General features: G+C 46.5%; 1 protein-coding gene across 3 annotated transcripts in view; it reads left to right on the top strand.

Moving 5' to 3' along the window:
• The first annotated feature begins 4,413 nt into the window (after positions 1–4,413).
• Positions 4,414–15,606, top strand: part of GREB1L (GREB1 like retinoic acid receptor coactivator) — a 116,922-nt gene continuing 105,729 nt past the window's right edge. For 2 of the 3 annotated variants that reach the window (XM_040431785.1, XM_040431782.1), the window contains exon 1: positions 4,414–4,525. The gene's annotated coding sequence lies outside the window, so the exon portion shown is untranslated. Of the gene's footprint in view, positions 4,526–4,549; positions 4,622–15,606 lie in introns of those variants that run through there. The other variant, XM_040431784.1, reaches the window with a different exon arrangement.

Genomic DNA, 15,606 nt, shown 5'->3' with positions numbered 1-15,606 from the left:
AAACGTCGTTTCGGCGCATTGCCGGAGCCGCCATTTAGCTTTTTCAGAGTGGTTACCAATGGCTGCCGGGACGCTAAAGTCCTGGCAGCCATGGTAAAGTGTAGCGGGGAGCGGGGGAGCAGTATACTTACCATCTGTGCGGCTCCCCGGGCGCTCCAGAGTGACGTAAAGACAGCAGAAAAGCAACGCAATCTCTTACTTTTGTGGATGTATAAAATGAGGGAGGAAATGGGAGATAAGGGTGATAAGGGTGATGGAAGGAAGAGGGGTGGTAGATAAACCTCAAGGGAAGATAAATCATAGGTCGGGTGGCAAGAAGCCACTTTGTGGACCGAGGTAGAGATGGAGTAGAACTCCCCTGGTCATAGAGTGAGTAGGGGAACATTCAGGAGGGGGGTCTCGTAGAGTACCTGGGAGCCTAGAGAAAGCCATCAGGAAAAATTTAAAACCAGGTTAGGTATGACACTGGCATATACCCTGCAATGTGAAGTGGAAAAACATATCTTACTGTGGTAAACAGCTGCCATGTGGGGAATGGAAGGAATAGATGTTATGTCTCATTAGGTGGAAAAACGTTGCAGAAAAGAAAAATAAAAACATAAAAACCACAACAACCAAAATAGCAATCAAGTAGCAGCCGCTACTGGAAGGGTCTATGGAAAGGCCTAATCTTCTAAGGCGGCGGCGTAGTGGTCTGATTAATGAAGGGAGTGATCAGCAGACATCAACGAAAATACCAAGTAAGGCTACTTTCACACTTGCGTTCAAAGCGGATCCGTCTGCTGTCTGCACAGACGGATCCGCTCCTATAATGCAGACGTTTGGATCCGTTCAGAACGGATCCGTCTGCATTATAGCTTAGAAAAAATTATAAGTGTGAAAGTAGTTCAGACGGATCCGTCCAGACTTTACACTGAAAGTCAATGGGGACGGATCCGTTTGAAAATTGAGCCATATTGTGTCATCTTCAAACGGATCCATCCCCATTGACTTACATTGTAAGTCTGGACGGATCCGTTTGCCTCCGCACGGCCAGGCAGACACCCGAACGCTGCAAGCAGCGTTCGGGTGTCCGTTTGCTGAGCGGAGCAGAGGCTGAACGCTGCCAGACTGATGTATTCTGAGCGGATCCGCATCCACTCAGAATGCATTAGGGCAGTACGGATGCGTTCGGGGCCGCTTGTGAGCCCCTTCAAACGGAGCTCACAAGCGGAGCCCCGAACGCTAGTGTGAAAGTAGCCTTAGTCTGTCCGGAGGCTCCCGGGTAATAATGGGGACTTTTGCACACATTAACTGGCTACTTAGACATCTCTTAAGAAATAGAAAACAAAACTTATTTTTATTAAAGAAGTGACTGTCAGAGCAGGGAGCAGGCAGAGGCTGGTGCTGCTACTAGGGAGTAATAAAGCCCACCATAATGCCCCCCCCCCCCCCTTCCCAGTAGAAATAATTCTCCTTATAATGTGACAGTGAAAAAAATACCCCCTTGTAATGCCCCTAGTTGAGCTAATGTCCCCATAGTGCCCCCATAATGTGCCAGTATAAAATACCCCTATATAGTGCCCCGAGTAAATGCCCCATAGTGCTCCTCTCCCCCTCCCTCCTAGTGCCCCCCATAATGTACCACTATAAAATGCCCCATATATAGTGCCCCAGTAGATGCCCTCAGTGTCCCCCATAATTTGTAAGTATAAAATACCCCTTCTCAGTGCCCCCGTAGGTGACCCCATAGTACTCCTCTCCCACCTTCCCATAGTACCCACCATAATGTGTCCCAGTATAAAATGCCCCTATACAGAGCCCCTATATAAAATAACCTTTTTTTGTGGCCTCAGTAGATGCCCCTATAGTGCCCACCAATAATGTGCCAGTAATAAGTACCCCAATGTGCCAGTAATAAGTGCCCCCATAGATGTCCCCCAATAATATGCCAGTAGCCAGAGACCCCCCACCATCATGTGCCAGTAGCCACAGCCTCCCTATATCATGTGCCAGTAGCCACAGCCCCCCTATATCATGTGCCAGTTGCCACAGCCCCCCTATATCATGTGCCAGTTGCCACAGCCCCCCTATATCATGTGCCAGTAGCCACAGCCCCCCTATATCATGTGCCAGTAGCCACAGCCCCCCTATATCATGTGCCAGTAGCCACAGTCCCCCCTATATCATGTGCCAGTAGCCACAGCCCCCCTATATCATGTGCCAATAGCCACAGCCCCCCCCCTATATCATGTGCCAGTAGCCACAGCCCCCCCCCATATCATGTGCCAGTAGCCACAGCCCCCCCTATATCATGTGCCAGTAGCCACAGCCCCCCTATATCATGTGCCATTAGCCAGAGCCCCCCCTATATCATGTGCTGTATAATGGCAATTTGGATCCGCAGTCAGTGCAGCAAGGTGTAATAGGATTGTTCATATTACCCAGGCTGTAACCTCTTCTACTGAACCCTGTTCTGCTTCAATACTGTGGAATGATTCCTCCCTATCCTTTCCCTGAACTTCTATACAGCAAAATAAGTTTTAAAGTCTTTCCTACCACTGTCCCTAGAGCCTGCTGACATCTCTCCCTGCACTAAGTACACTGGAAAATGTCGGAATCCAAGATGGCTGAGGCTATTTATAGGGCTATGACATCACAGGGCTGGCTGGCTGCTGATTGGCTGCATGCATGGCATTATGGGTGATCCCGCCTTCCCAAAGTTCCTTGCTCCATGTCCTAACACGTGCAGCAGCCATTTACAAAAAATGCGATTTGTTACCACGAAACATGAGTAAATTCAGATTCGGTGCGAATTGAATTTTTCCTAAAATTCAGATCAAATTCCACTTCGTCAACTTCGATTTGCTCATCTCTATCAATGACCTATCCTGAGGATAGATCAATATCAGAATCTCAGAAAACTCGCCTGAGAAAGTCTCAGGGAGCTCACCTTTTTATTTCTTAAAGGGGTTGTCCCATGATTAATGTAAAAAATGAAAATCAGACATCATATAGTACATAACAACCTCTTTCTAACAAAGCTAGAACCAGCCCTGTACCTCACATGGGTCCAGAGATCTCCACATTCATTGCTCTGCTAGATTTATATCAAGCTGGCAGCTCAAGGGGAGTGTCTTATCTGCAGCAGCTAAGGGGGCGTGTCCATGCTCTCCCTATCACAGCTCAGGAGGCTTGTCCATGCTCTCCCTATCACGGTTCAAGGGGTGTGTCCATGCTCTCCCTATCACAGCTCAGAAGGCGTGTCCATGCTTTCCCTATCACAGTTGAGGAGGCGTGTCCATGCTCTCCCTATCACAGTTTAGGGGGGGTGTCCATGCTCTCCCTATCACAGCTCAGGAGGCATGTCCAAGCTTTCCCTATCACAGTTGAGGAGGCGTGTCCATGCTCTCCCTATCACAGTTTAGGGGGGGTGTCCATGCTCTCCCTATCACAGCTCAGGAGGCATGTCCAAGCTTTCCCTATCACAGTTGAGGAGGCGTGTCCATGCTCTCCCTATCACAGTTTAGGGGGGTGTCCATGCTCTCCCTATCACAGTTGAGGAAGATGGGACTAAACATGTGCGGCCTTCTCAGTGAGCAGGACAAAGGAATAAAATAAAGAACAAACAGCAGGTGGCGCTATACAGATAGATTTCATTGAATAACTCAGTGGCTATGATAAATGTTTAATGAGATGCAATTACAAAAGAATTCAGCTCCAGGTGCCGGGTTGAAAAGTGTAGAATATTTTTCATAGGAAACACCATTAAAGTGTTCTTAAAAAATGAGGGCTGAGCGCTGATTGGTTGCTATGGGCAACTAAAACAGTTTTCCTGTTAGACAATTTTGAGAAATGAGGCCCCATTGAAATTAATGGGTCCTCATCTGAGCCACAAAAAATGCGGCTGGGGTGCGGACCCAAAGAACATTCGTGTGCATGAGGCCTTAGGGTGCAGACCTTCTCCAAACAGCAGCCCGGAGGATTCAGCGCGCGGCGCCCATTCCTTGTTTGGGTACGATTCCTTTTACGGGGCGGTGTAATAAGCCCATTTTCCCGGCCAGCATTATGGCACCCGGCATCTTCCATTACTTCGGTCAGTGGTGGTCCCAGATTTGCTTGTTTTCTAGTGATTGGAACAATAACTGGTCAATGAAGAAAGGAGATGATTGGTCAATGATGAAACCATGGTCTTCATAACGCAGAATAGGTACATGGAGCTGAGCGGACAGTTCCAGCATCTTCCTGATGCCAAGGCTGTTGTCCCAGGTGAAGGCACCACAATGACGTGGAGCTCTCCTGGGAAGCGGCCATGTTAGTGCTGATTCCAGCGGACGGGACAGTCCGGACACCATGGCACAGATGCTTTAAGAAGTCGCCTCCTCCCCGGGCCCGCCCCCACCTGGCCAGGCAGCACATCCTGCCCAGCAGGGGATCCGACTGCTCTGTGGAGGGCTCGGCGCGCCGGGGGTAGAGGCACGGAGAGGACTGGCCGGATTCTAGGGGCGTCCTGAGGCTGCTGGGGGCGCACCTGCGGCGTCCTGAGGTGAGGATGCTGTGTGCGGCTGTGAGCACGGCGGTCCGGGGCAGACTTGGGCGGCGATGGGCGCACTGCCGGCGGCTGGAAAGTTGGCTGTGGCTGGTAATGGAGTTCTTGTGCTGGGATCGCACGATATGTCAGTTCTGTGTAGGCTTTGTACAGTCTGGTCTTCTCGGGTAATGGAGGCAGTGTGGCTATCTGGTGTCACTGAGGTATACAGCTAGGTAGGGGGGTATAATGGTTGACTATAGGGCTAGTGTATATTATGTATGCTGTTATTGGGGTATATTATGTATGCTGTTATTGGGGTATATGTGGGTAGTGTATATTATTGTATGCTGTTATTGGGGTATATATGGGTAGTGTATATTATGTATGCTGTTATTGGGGTATATACCGGTAGTGTATATTATTGTATGCTGTTATTAGGGGTATATACCGGTAGTGTATATTATGTATGCTGTTATTGGGGTATATATGGGTAGTGTATATTATGTATGCTGTTATTGGGGTATATATGAGTAGTGTATATTATGTATGCTGTTATTGGGGTATATACCGGTAGTGTATATTATGTATGCTGTTATTGGGGTATATACGGGTAGTGTATATTATGTATGCTGTTATTGGGGTATATATGAGTAGTGTATATTATGTATGCTGTTATTGGGGTATATATGGGTAGTGTATATTATGTATGCTGTTATTGGGGTATATATGAGTAGTGTATATTATGTATGCTGTTATTGGGGTATATATGAGTAGTGTATATTATGTATGCTGTTATTGGGGTATATATGAGTAGTGTATATTATGTATGCTGTTATTGGGGTATATATGAGTAGTGTATATTATGTATGCTGTTATTGGGGTATATATGAGTAGTGTATATTATGTATGCTGTTATTGGGGTATATATGAGTAGTGTATATTATGTATGCTGTTATTGGGGTATATATGGGTAGTGTATATTATGTATGCTGTTATTGGGGTATATATGGGTAGTATATATTATTGTATGCTGTTATTGGGGGTATATACCGGTAGTATATATTATTGTATGCTGTTATTGGGGGTATATACCGGTAGTATATATTATTGTATGCTGTTATTGGGGGTATATACCGGTAGTATATACTATTGTATGCTGTTATTGGGGGTATATACCGGTAGTATATACTATTGTATGCTGTTATTGGGGGTATATACCGGTAGTATATACTATTGTATGCTGTTATTGGGGTATATGGGTAGTATATACTATTGTATGCTCTTATTGGGGTATATATGGGTAGTCTGGATGGTGTTATCTGGGTATACAGAGGTAGTATATGTTACTGGATGGTGTTGTCTGGGTATGCAGGGGTAGTATATGTTACTGGGTGGTGTTACCTGGTTATACAGGGGTAGTATATGTTACTGGGTGGTGTTAGCTGGGTATACAGGGGTAGTATATGTTACTGGATGGTGTTGTCTCGGTATGCAGGGGTAGTATATGTTACTGGATGGTGTTACCTGGTTATACAGGGGTAGTATATGTTACTGAATGGTGTTACCTGGTTATACAGGGGTAGTATATGTTACTGGGTGGTGTTAGCTGGGTATACAGGGGTAGTATATGTTACTGGGTGGTGTTAGCTGGGTATTCAGGGGTAGTATATGTTACTGGGTGGTGTTAGCTGGGTATACAGAGGTAGTATATGTTACTGGATGGTGTTGTCTGGGTATGCAGGGGTAGTATATGTTACTGGGTGGTGTTAGCTGGGTATACAGGGGTAGTATATGTTACTGGGTGGTGTTAGCTGGGTATACAGGGGTAGTATGTTACTGGGTGGTGTTAGCTGGGTATACAGGGGTAGTATATGTTACTGGATGGTGTTGTCTGGGTATGCAGGGGTAGTATATGTTACTGGATGGTGTTACCTGGTTATACAGGGGTAGTATATGTTACTGGGTGGTGTCTGGGTATACAGGGGTAGTATATGTTACTGGATGGTGTTACCTGGTTATACAGTGGTAGTATATGTTACTGGGTGGTGTTAGCTGGGTATACAGGGGTAGTATATGTTACTGGGTGGTGTTGTCTGGGTATACAGGGGTAGTATATGTTACTGGGTGGTGTTGTCTGGGTATACAGGGGTAGTATATGTTACTGGGTGGTGTTGTCTGGGTATACAGGGGTAGTATATGTTACTGGGTGGTGTTGTCTGGGTATACAGGGGTAGTATATGTTACTGGGTGGTGTTGTCTGGGTATACAGGGGTAGTATATGTTACTGGGTGGTGTTGTCTGGGTATACAGGGGTAGTATATGTTACTGGGTATACAGGGGTAGTATATGTTACTGGGTGGTGTTGTCTGGGTATACAGGGGTAGTATATGTTACTGGGTGGTGTTGTCTGGGTATACAGGGGTAGTATATGTTACTGGGTGGTGTTGTCTGGGTATACAGGGGTAGTATATGTTACTGGGTGGTGTTGTCTGGGTATACAGGGGTAGTATATGTTACTGGGTGGTGTTGTCTGGGTATGCAGGGGTAGTATATGTTACTGGATGGTGTTGTCTGGGTATGCAGGGGTAGTATATGTTACTGGGTGGTGTTGTCTGGGTATACAGGGGTAGTATATGTTACTGGGTGGTGTTGTCTGGGTATACAGGGGTAGTATATGTTACTGGGTGGTGTTGTCTGGGTATACAGGGGTAGTATATGTTACTGGGTGGTGTTGTCTGGGTATACAGGGGTAGTATATGTTACTGGGTGGTGTTGTCTGGGTATACAGGGGTAGTATATGTTACTGGGTGGTGTTGTCTGGGTATACAGGGGTAGTATGTGTTACTGGATGGTGTTGTCTGGGTATACAGGGGTAGTATATGTTACTGGGTGGTGTTACCTGGGTATGCAGGGGTAGTATATGTTACTGGATGGGCTCATGGGGTTTGTATTGTGGTCACGCTGTATGGGGCTCGGTCTGACACCTCCCAGCTGCCGGATGGACAATGACTGACGTTCTGGGTAGTTTTCTATTGATTTCTGTGGATGATCTTATTGCATGGATACTTAAATACTGACAGGGGGGTTTATCAGTCCTTTATCTAATTTGCAGTGGCATGTTATGCTCCTCTGGGCCGTTCCGTGTATCTAGGAGGTGGCATACATTTGGGTATAAGTGACTATAATGTAGGACTGTGTCGAGCTGCATAGGTCCATTCTGCCCACATCTTGCCCCCTTATAATAAAGTGATGGCATGTCTCCCATTTGGCCATTACTGATCTAGAGCTCTGCCGACCCCTCCGTCTATATGTTTGAGTACATTGCTAAGCGGTCAGTATTAGTGTGATCTGGGATTGGGCGAGCGCCCATACTGCTGGGGAGACCTTTTTGGTTACAGTGGTTACTCCTTCTGCCCGGGACGGAGTCGTTTTGTGATGGTTTTTTCAGGCTGAATTCAGGAGAAAACTACAATGTAAACTGAACACTAATTTCGTTTTGTCATGGACTTTGACCATTGGATTCAAGGACCAAGTGTCATCCTGCTTTGGCAGAGCGGGTGCAGCAAAGTCCTACTTCACTAGCAACTGCTGGTGCATCTGAATTCGGTAACTTTAGGAAACATGTTTTGACCATAGGAGACTGACTTTGCCCGGTTCTTGGTGCTGATGTGGTCATCCGGGAGACAGCCGTGTGCCCATCGCCAGTTATGGAACCTATTCTTGTATGTATTGTGGGCTAGCATAGCCATTTCTACTAATGGGAGTGAGACAATTATGGAACATAGAGACGTTATCCGTATTTTGTGGATCCGTGGTTTGTCGACCACAATGTGGATACGGTCGTGTGCATGAGGCCTTAAAGGGGTTGTCTCACTTCAGTAAGTTGCATTTATTATGTAGAGAAGGCACTTACTAATAATATATTATTGTCCATATTGCCTCCTTTGCTGGCTGGATTCATTTTTTCATCACGTTATACACTGCTCCTTTCCATGGTTGCAGTCCATCCTGCAATCCATCAGTGGTGGCCGTGCTTGCACAATATTGGAAAAAGCACCAGCCTATGTGCGTTCCCATGGTCCTGGCCACCAGAGAGGTCGACATTTTTTCCTGTACTGTGCAAGCACGACCACTGCTGCTGGATTGCAGGGTGGTCGTAACCATGGAAACGAACAGTGTATAATGTAATGGAAAAATGAATCCAGCCAGCGAAGGAAGCAATATGGACAATCACAATAGGTTAGTAAGTGCATTATATTAACTTTGTTTACATGATAAATGCCGCTTGCTGAAGTGACACAACCGCTTTAAAGAAGACCTTTCATGGGTCCAGACATTATGAAATAAGTAGCAGGTTATGTAGGGCATAGTCCATGGATGTAAGATCACTTACTATTGTTTCTGGGCTCTGCTCCGTACGCCCGCTGTGCCCCTGTTCACTTCTCCCGCCTGGTATGCTAATGAATAGCATCGGTACAGGGAGGAGGAGACTGTCCTGTTTCTCAGTGGGCGTCTCCTTCTCCCCTGGCTGTAGCGCAGACCAATCACAGCGGAGAGAGTCACAGCCAGGGAGAGAAAAAAAGCTAAACTCCTCCCTGTACCAATGCTATTCATTAGCATACCAGGCGGGAGAATTCAACAGGGGCACAGCGGGCGTGCGGAGCCCAGAAAAAATAGTAAGCGCTCTTGGATCCCTGCACTATGCCCTACATAACCTGCTACTTATTTCATAATGTCTGGACCCATGAAAGGTCTTCTTTAGGCCCCTTTCACACGGGCGAGTATTCCGCGCGGGTGCAATGGGTTATGTGAACGCATTGCACCCGCACTGAATCCTGACCCATTCATTTCTATGGGGCTGTGCACATGAGCGGTGATTTTCACGCATCACTTGTGCGTTGCGTGAAAATCGCAGCATGCTCTATATTGTGCGTTTTCCACGCAACGCAGGCCCCATAGAAGTGAATGGGGCTGCGTGTAAATCGCAAGCAAGTGCGGGTGCAGTGCGACTTTCACGCACGGTTGCTAGGAGACGATCGGGATGGAGACCCGATCATTATTATTTTCCCTTATAACACGGTTATAAGGGAAAATAATAGCATTCTGAATACAGAATGCATAGTACAATAGCGCTGGAGGGGTTAAAAAAAAAAAGTTCTAAATAATTTAACTCACCTTAATCCACTTGATCGCGCAGCCGGCATCTCCTTCTGTCTTTATCTTAGCTGTGTGCAGGAAAAGGACCTGTGGTGACGTCACTCCGGTCATCACATGATCCATCACCATGGTAAAAGATCATGTGACGGACCATGTGATTACCGGAGTGACGTCACCACAGGTCCTTTTCCTTCACACAGCAAAGAAGACAGAAGAGATGCCGGCTGCGCGATCAAGTGGATTAAGGTGAGTTAAATTATTTTTTATATTTTTTTAACCCCTCCATCCCTATTGTACTATGCATTCTGTATTCAGAATGCTATTATTTTCCCTTATAACCATGTTATAAGGGAAAATAATACAATCTACAGAACACCGATCCCAAGCCCGAACTTCTGTGAAGAAGTTTGGGTACCAAACATGCCGTTTTTTCTCACGCGCGTGCAAAACGCATTACAATGTTTTGCACTCGCGCTGAAAAATCGCGCATGTTCCTGCAATGCCCGTGTGAAAGAGGCCTTAAAGTAGACATGATAGCGTAAGTGTTCCCCAAGTGGGGGATATTTTTGTGGATGGGGCTGTATAGCCATAATTGTCACACTTTGGGGGGAATATACAGACTCTTCCTCATTAGCACTAGATTTCCTCTGCTGGAGAGAAGAAAATGGATTAGAGGTATCAAATGCACCTCAGATTTTTCACTTAAAGGGGTTATCCCATCTTAGACAATGGGGTCATATTGCTAGGATATGCCCCTATTGTCTGATAGGTGCGGGTCCCACCTCTGGGACCCGCACCTACAAGGAGAACAGAGCCGGGGAGAGTTGTGGCTGGAGGAAGCCAGGTTTCCCGGGGTCCGTCCACCACCAGGCGCAGCTCCTCGCCTCTCCCATTTTAGTGACTGGAAGAACATCGCGCGTGCGCGGCCACCGCTCCCATTCATTTCTATGGGGCTGACGGAAATAGCCGAGCCAGCGCTCGGCTATTTTCGGCGGCTCCATAGAAATGAATGGAGGGCGGCTGCGCATGCGCAGTGTGCCGCCCTCAACTTTCTCCACTCCGTTCTCCTTGTAGGTGCGGGTCCCAGAGGTGGGACCTGCACCTATCGGACAATGGGGGCATATCCTAGCAATATGCCCCATTGTCTAAGATGGGATAACCCCTTTAAGTTACAATGCTAGTTTTGGAAAATGTGGAGAATCCCTTAAAGTCGTTTCTAATCTGACTTGGGGCTCGTGCACACGGCCATAGCTGTCTTTTGCGGTCTGCAAATAGTGGGTCTGCAAAACACGGATACTGTGCCTGTGCATTCCACATTTTGCGGAATGGAACGTCCTACCATCTATAGAACAGTCCTATCCTTGTCCATCCAAAATGAACAAGAGTAGGACATGTTCTATTTCTTTGCGGGGCCGTCGAACAGATGTACGGACGCGGACAGCACACGATGTGTTGTCCACATCTTTTGTGGCCCCGTTGAAGCGAATGGGTGCGCATCCGACCCCTAAAAAATGCGGCTCTGATGCGGACAGAAGAATAATAATATTTGTGTGCATGAGCCCTTATGTGCTAGCTGTGTGATCGTCCACATCAATAGAACCCATTTCCCATCTTTTCTAGCTGTCCCCTAGGATAGTGTGGCAGTGTAATGAGGCTACTGGAAAATGGATTGGTTAATAATGTTTGTGTGTATGTTAACCATGCTATGAAACAACTCTGTTCTAATTTGTTAATTTGATCCCATGGCGACTTGTACAGCCACGTGGTACTCAACGGAGCTGAGCTGTGTGCCCCTACTCTTTTATACTCTGCTCAAAAAAATAAAGGGAACACTTAAACCACACAATGTAACTCCAAGTCAATCACACTTCTGTGAAATCAAACTGTCCACTTAGGAAGCAACACTGAGTGACAATCAATTTCACATGCTGTTGTGCAAATGGGATAGACAACAGGTGGAAATTATAGGCAATTAGCAAGACACCCCCAATAAAGGAGTGGTTCTGCAGGTGGTGAACACAGACCACTTCTCAGTTCCTATGCTTCCTGGCTGATGTTTTGGTCACTTTTGAATGCTGGCGGTGCTTTCACTCTAGTGGTAGCATGAGACGGAGTCTACAACCCACACAAGTGGCTCAGGTAGTGCAGCTTATCCAGGATGGCACATCAATGCGAGCTGTGGCAAGAAGGTTTGCTGTGTCTGTCAGCGTAGTGTCCAGAGCATGGAGGCGCTACCAGGAGACAGGCCAGTACATCAGGAGACGTGGAGGAGGCCGTAGGAGGGCAACAACCCAGCAGCAGGACCGCTACCTCCGCCTTTGTGCAAGGAGGAACAGGAGGAGCACAGCCAGAGCCCTGCAAAATGACCTCCAGCAGGCCACAAATGTGCATGTGTCTGCTCAAACGGTCAGAAACAGACTCCATGAGGGTGATATGAGGGCCCGACGTCCACAGGTGGGGGTTGTGCTTACAGCCCAACACCGTGCAGGACGTTTGGCATTTGCCAGAGAACACCAAGATTGGCAAATTCGCCACTGGCGCCCTGTGCTCTTCACAGATGAAAGCAGGTTCACACTGAGCACATGTGACAGACGTGACAGAGTCTGGAGACGCCGTGGAGAACGTTCTGCTGCCTGCAACATCCTCCAGCATGACCGGTTTGGCATTGGGTCAGTAATGGTGTGGGGTGGCATTTCTTTGGAGGGCCGCACAGCCCTCCATGTGCTCGCCAGAGGTAGCCTGACTGCCATTAGGTACCGAGATGAGATCCTCAGACCCCTTGTGAGACCGTATGCTGGTGCGGTTGGCCCTGGGTTCCTCCTAATGCAAGACAATGCTAGACCTCATGTGGCTGGAGTGTGTCAGCAGTTCCTGCAAGACGAAGGCATTGATGCTATGGACTGGCCCGCCCGTTCCCCAGACCTGAATCCAATTGAGCACATCTGGGACATCATGTCTCGCTCTATCCACCAACGTCACGTTGCACCACAGACTGTCCAGGAGTTTGCAGATGCTTTAGTCCAGGTCTGGGAGGAGATCCCTCAGGAGACCGTCCGCCACCTCATCAGCAGCATGCACAGGCGTTGTAGGGATGTCATACAGGCACGTGGAGGCCACCCACACTACTGAGCCTCATTTTGACTTGTTTTAAGGACATTACATCAAAGTTGGATCAGCCTGTAGTGTGTTTTTCCACTTTCATTTTGAGTGTGACTCCAAATCCAGACCTCCATGGGTTAAAAAATTTGATTTCCATTTTTTTTATTTTTGTGTGATTTTTGTTGTCCGCACATTCAACTATGTAAAGAACAAAGTATTTCAGAAGAATATTTAATTCAGATCTAGGATGTTATTTATGTGTTCCCTTTATTTTTTTGAGCAGCTTATATAACATGTGGACCATCCTTGATAGAATACATTCATGTTTATCATTTTGTGACAAATTCTTGTTAGTTTTGAAAGTAAGTCATTGGTCGGTCACAGAAAGATTAATGCTATCAGGTTTATGTTGTGGGTGGATTTTCTATATTCTTTCATAATTGGCATCATTTGCTGTAACTCTTCAGGCATAATATTTTTTTTTACAATGTTAATGTTTTCCTGGAAAATTGATGGCAGTTGTCCTGAGTAAATATGAGTTAACCGTAAGCTGACCTTGTATTTTGATTTTTTTATTTTTTTTGGTAATCCCGCCTTTTTTCTTTGACTTATGTTCTGAAATATATTTTGCCATGAATAGGTCCCCCATGAGGTTAGTAAAAGATATCTGGGGCCACTGCATTTTTATTTATTTTAAATTTTTATTTCTTTAATTGTATTTTGCTTTATTTCCTCTGTAACTGGGGCATCCAAAGAGGGCTTTGTACGAGGTATTGCTGATAAGGGTCTGCTAAGACCCAGCAGCTCTGCTCTGCCCCCAAGACACCCGGGTCCGGTAGCAGCTTCCTCTACTCATTGAGTGCTAGAGTGCAGGAGCAGGACCTTTTAGACGCCCCAGTCAGAAACACACCTGATTAAATAATCAGCTGCTTTTCTGTTCAGCAGCAAACTGTTGCTCCGAAAAATAGTAATTTTATATATTGCATCTGTTTTTTTTTTTTCTAAGCTCAGTTTTGAAGTGGGAGGTCTAATTGCTAGCCGTCCTTGTATGTATGTATGTATCTATACATACACAGCTGTCAATCACTGATAAGACTGCCCACTTGGCTACTGAACGCACAAAGAACAGAGATTTAGGCTGGGTTCACACTTGAGCGTTTTACAGCGCGTTCAAACGCGCTGTAAAACGCTCAACACATGAAAACCAATGCTTCCCTATGGCCCTGGTTCTCACTTGAGCGTTTTACAGCGCTGAAAAACGCGCTGTAAAACGCCCTATGCTCAAACAAGTACTTGAGCTTCTTTGGGGCGTTTTGACGCGCGTTTGTGGCCATAGGACATCGCAGTCAATCACACAAACGCGCGTCAAACGCGCGTTTACTATTGCAAAAAACGCGCGTCAAACGCGCATATCAAAGACACTTAGGTCTGAACCCAGCCTTAATGAATACATTCCAAGGTTTGCTGAATCTTTTTTTTTCTTTTTTTCCATAAAACGAATTGCCCTTATTGTTGGCTTGTATAAGGACGGCCATACACATTCAGTGGCTGTCGGCCTACAACCATCTTTCCCGTCCGCTCCTGGCTCGGCCGTACATGTGTGTTCAGGCTAAAACCTGTATTACACTGGCTAATGATTGTCGCATAATCTCTTATTAGCGATCATTGTGCAGTGTAATATGGATGAACGAGCAAATACTTAAAAAATCAGCGCATGCTGTCTAATAATGATCTTCTGACGGCAAATCGCTCCTCCCAATGCTGCAGAGGAAATCGCTGCATGTAATAGCAGTGGTCCCCTCCGCTAGCGAGCAAGCGATTGCCGGGAATGGCTTGCTCTATCGGCCGGTGTAAGGGTCCATTCACATGTCACATTGCGGACCCATTAATTTCTATGGGGCAGCACGATGAAATGAACACAGAATTGCGGACCCGCACTTCCGAGTCCACAATTCCGTTCCTCAAAAAATGAGAACATGTCCTATTCTTGTCCACAATATCGGACAGGAACAGGCATGTTCTATTAGTGCCGGCAATGTGCGGTCCGCAAAATGAGGAACGCACATTGCCGCTGTCCGTGTTTTGTGGATCTGCAAAAACACGTTGCGGACGTGTGAATGGACCCTAATACAGGCTTTACTCTCCCTCCCGGACAAGATCTTGGACTCCGCAGTCCTTGGTTCCCTCTTGGCACTTCCCCCTCCCTCTGCTAACAATGGCTTCTGTCCTTGACCTGATAAGGGAGTCTTTTGAACCATTATTAACCATTATTATGTTATCTCTTCTGGGTTAGTTTGCGTTTGCATAGATTTCTCCCCTGTTTTTCACTGTGCGGAGCTGCTGCATCATTTCTCCTTTCCACTTTTATTTTTATCTCCTCTCTACAGTTTTGTTTGCTTTGTGTTAATAGAAAACACATTTTCATGGAGAGTTCCAACTTTTAGGCCTCTTTCAAATCAGCGTGACGGATTAGGTCCGGGTGCGTTCAGTAAAACTCGCACCGTTTTGCAAGCAAGTTCAGTCAATCTTGTCTGCAATTGCGTTTAGTTTTTTCCGCTCGGGTGCAATGCGTTTTGATGCGGTTTTTCACAATAAAAGCAACAATCAGTGAAAAACGCATTGCATCCGCACTTGCTTTCGGATGCGATGTGTTTTTCACTGAAGCCCCATTCACTTCTAAGGGGCCAGGGCTGCGTGAAAAACACCGAATATAGAACATGCTGCATTTTTCACGCAACGCAGAACTGATGCCTGAAAAAAACGCTCATGTACACAGCATCCGCACTGAATCCTGACCCATTCATTTCACGTCTCGCTCGTGTGAAAGGGGCCTTAGGCGC

This window comes from Bufo bufo, chromosome 5, assembly GCF_905171765.1.
Source record: "Bufo bufo chromosome 5, aBufBuf1.1, whole genome shotgun sequence".
NCBI lineage: Eukaryota > Metazoa > Chordata > Amphibia > Anura > Bufonidae > Bufo > Bufo bufo.
Note: the sequence above shows the minus strand (reverse complement) of the source record. Positions and strands in the feature narration are given on the sequence as shown.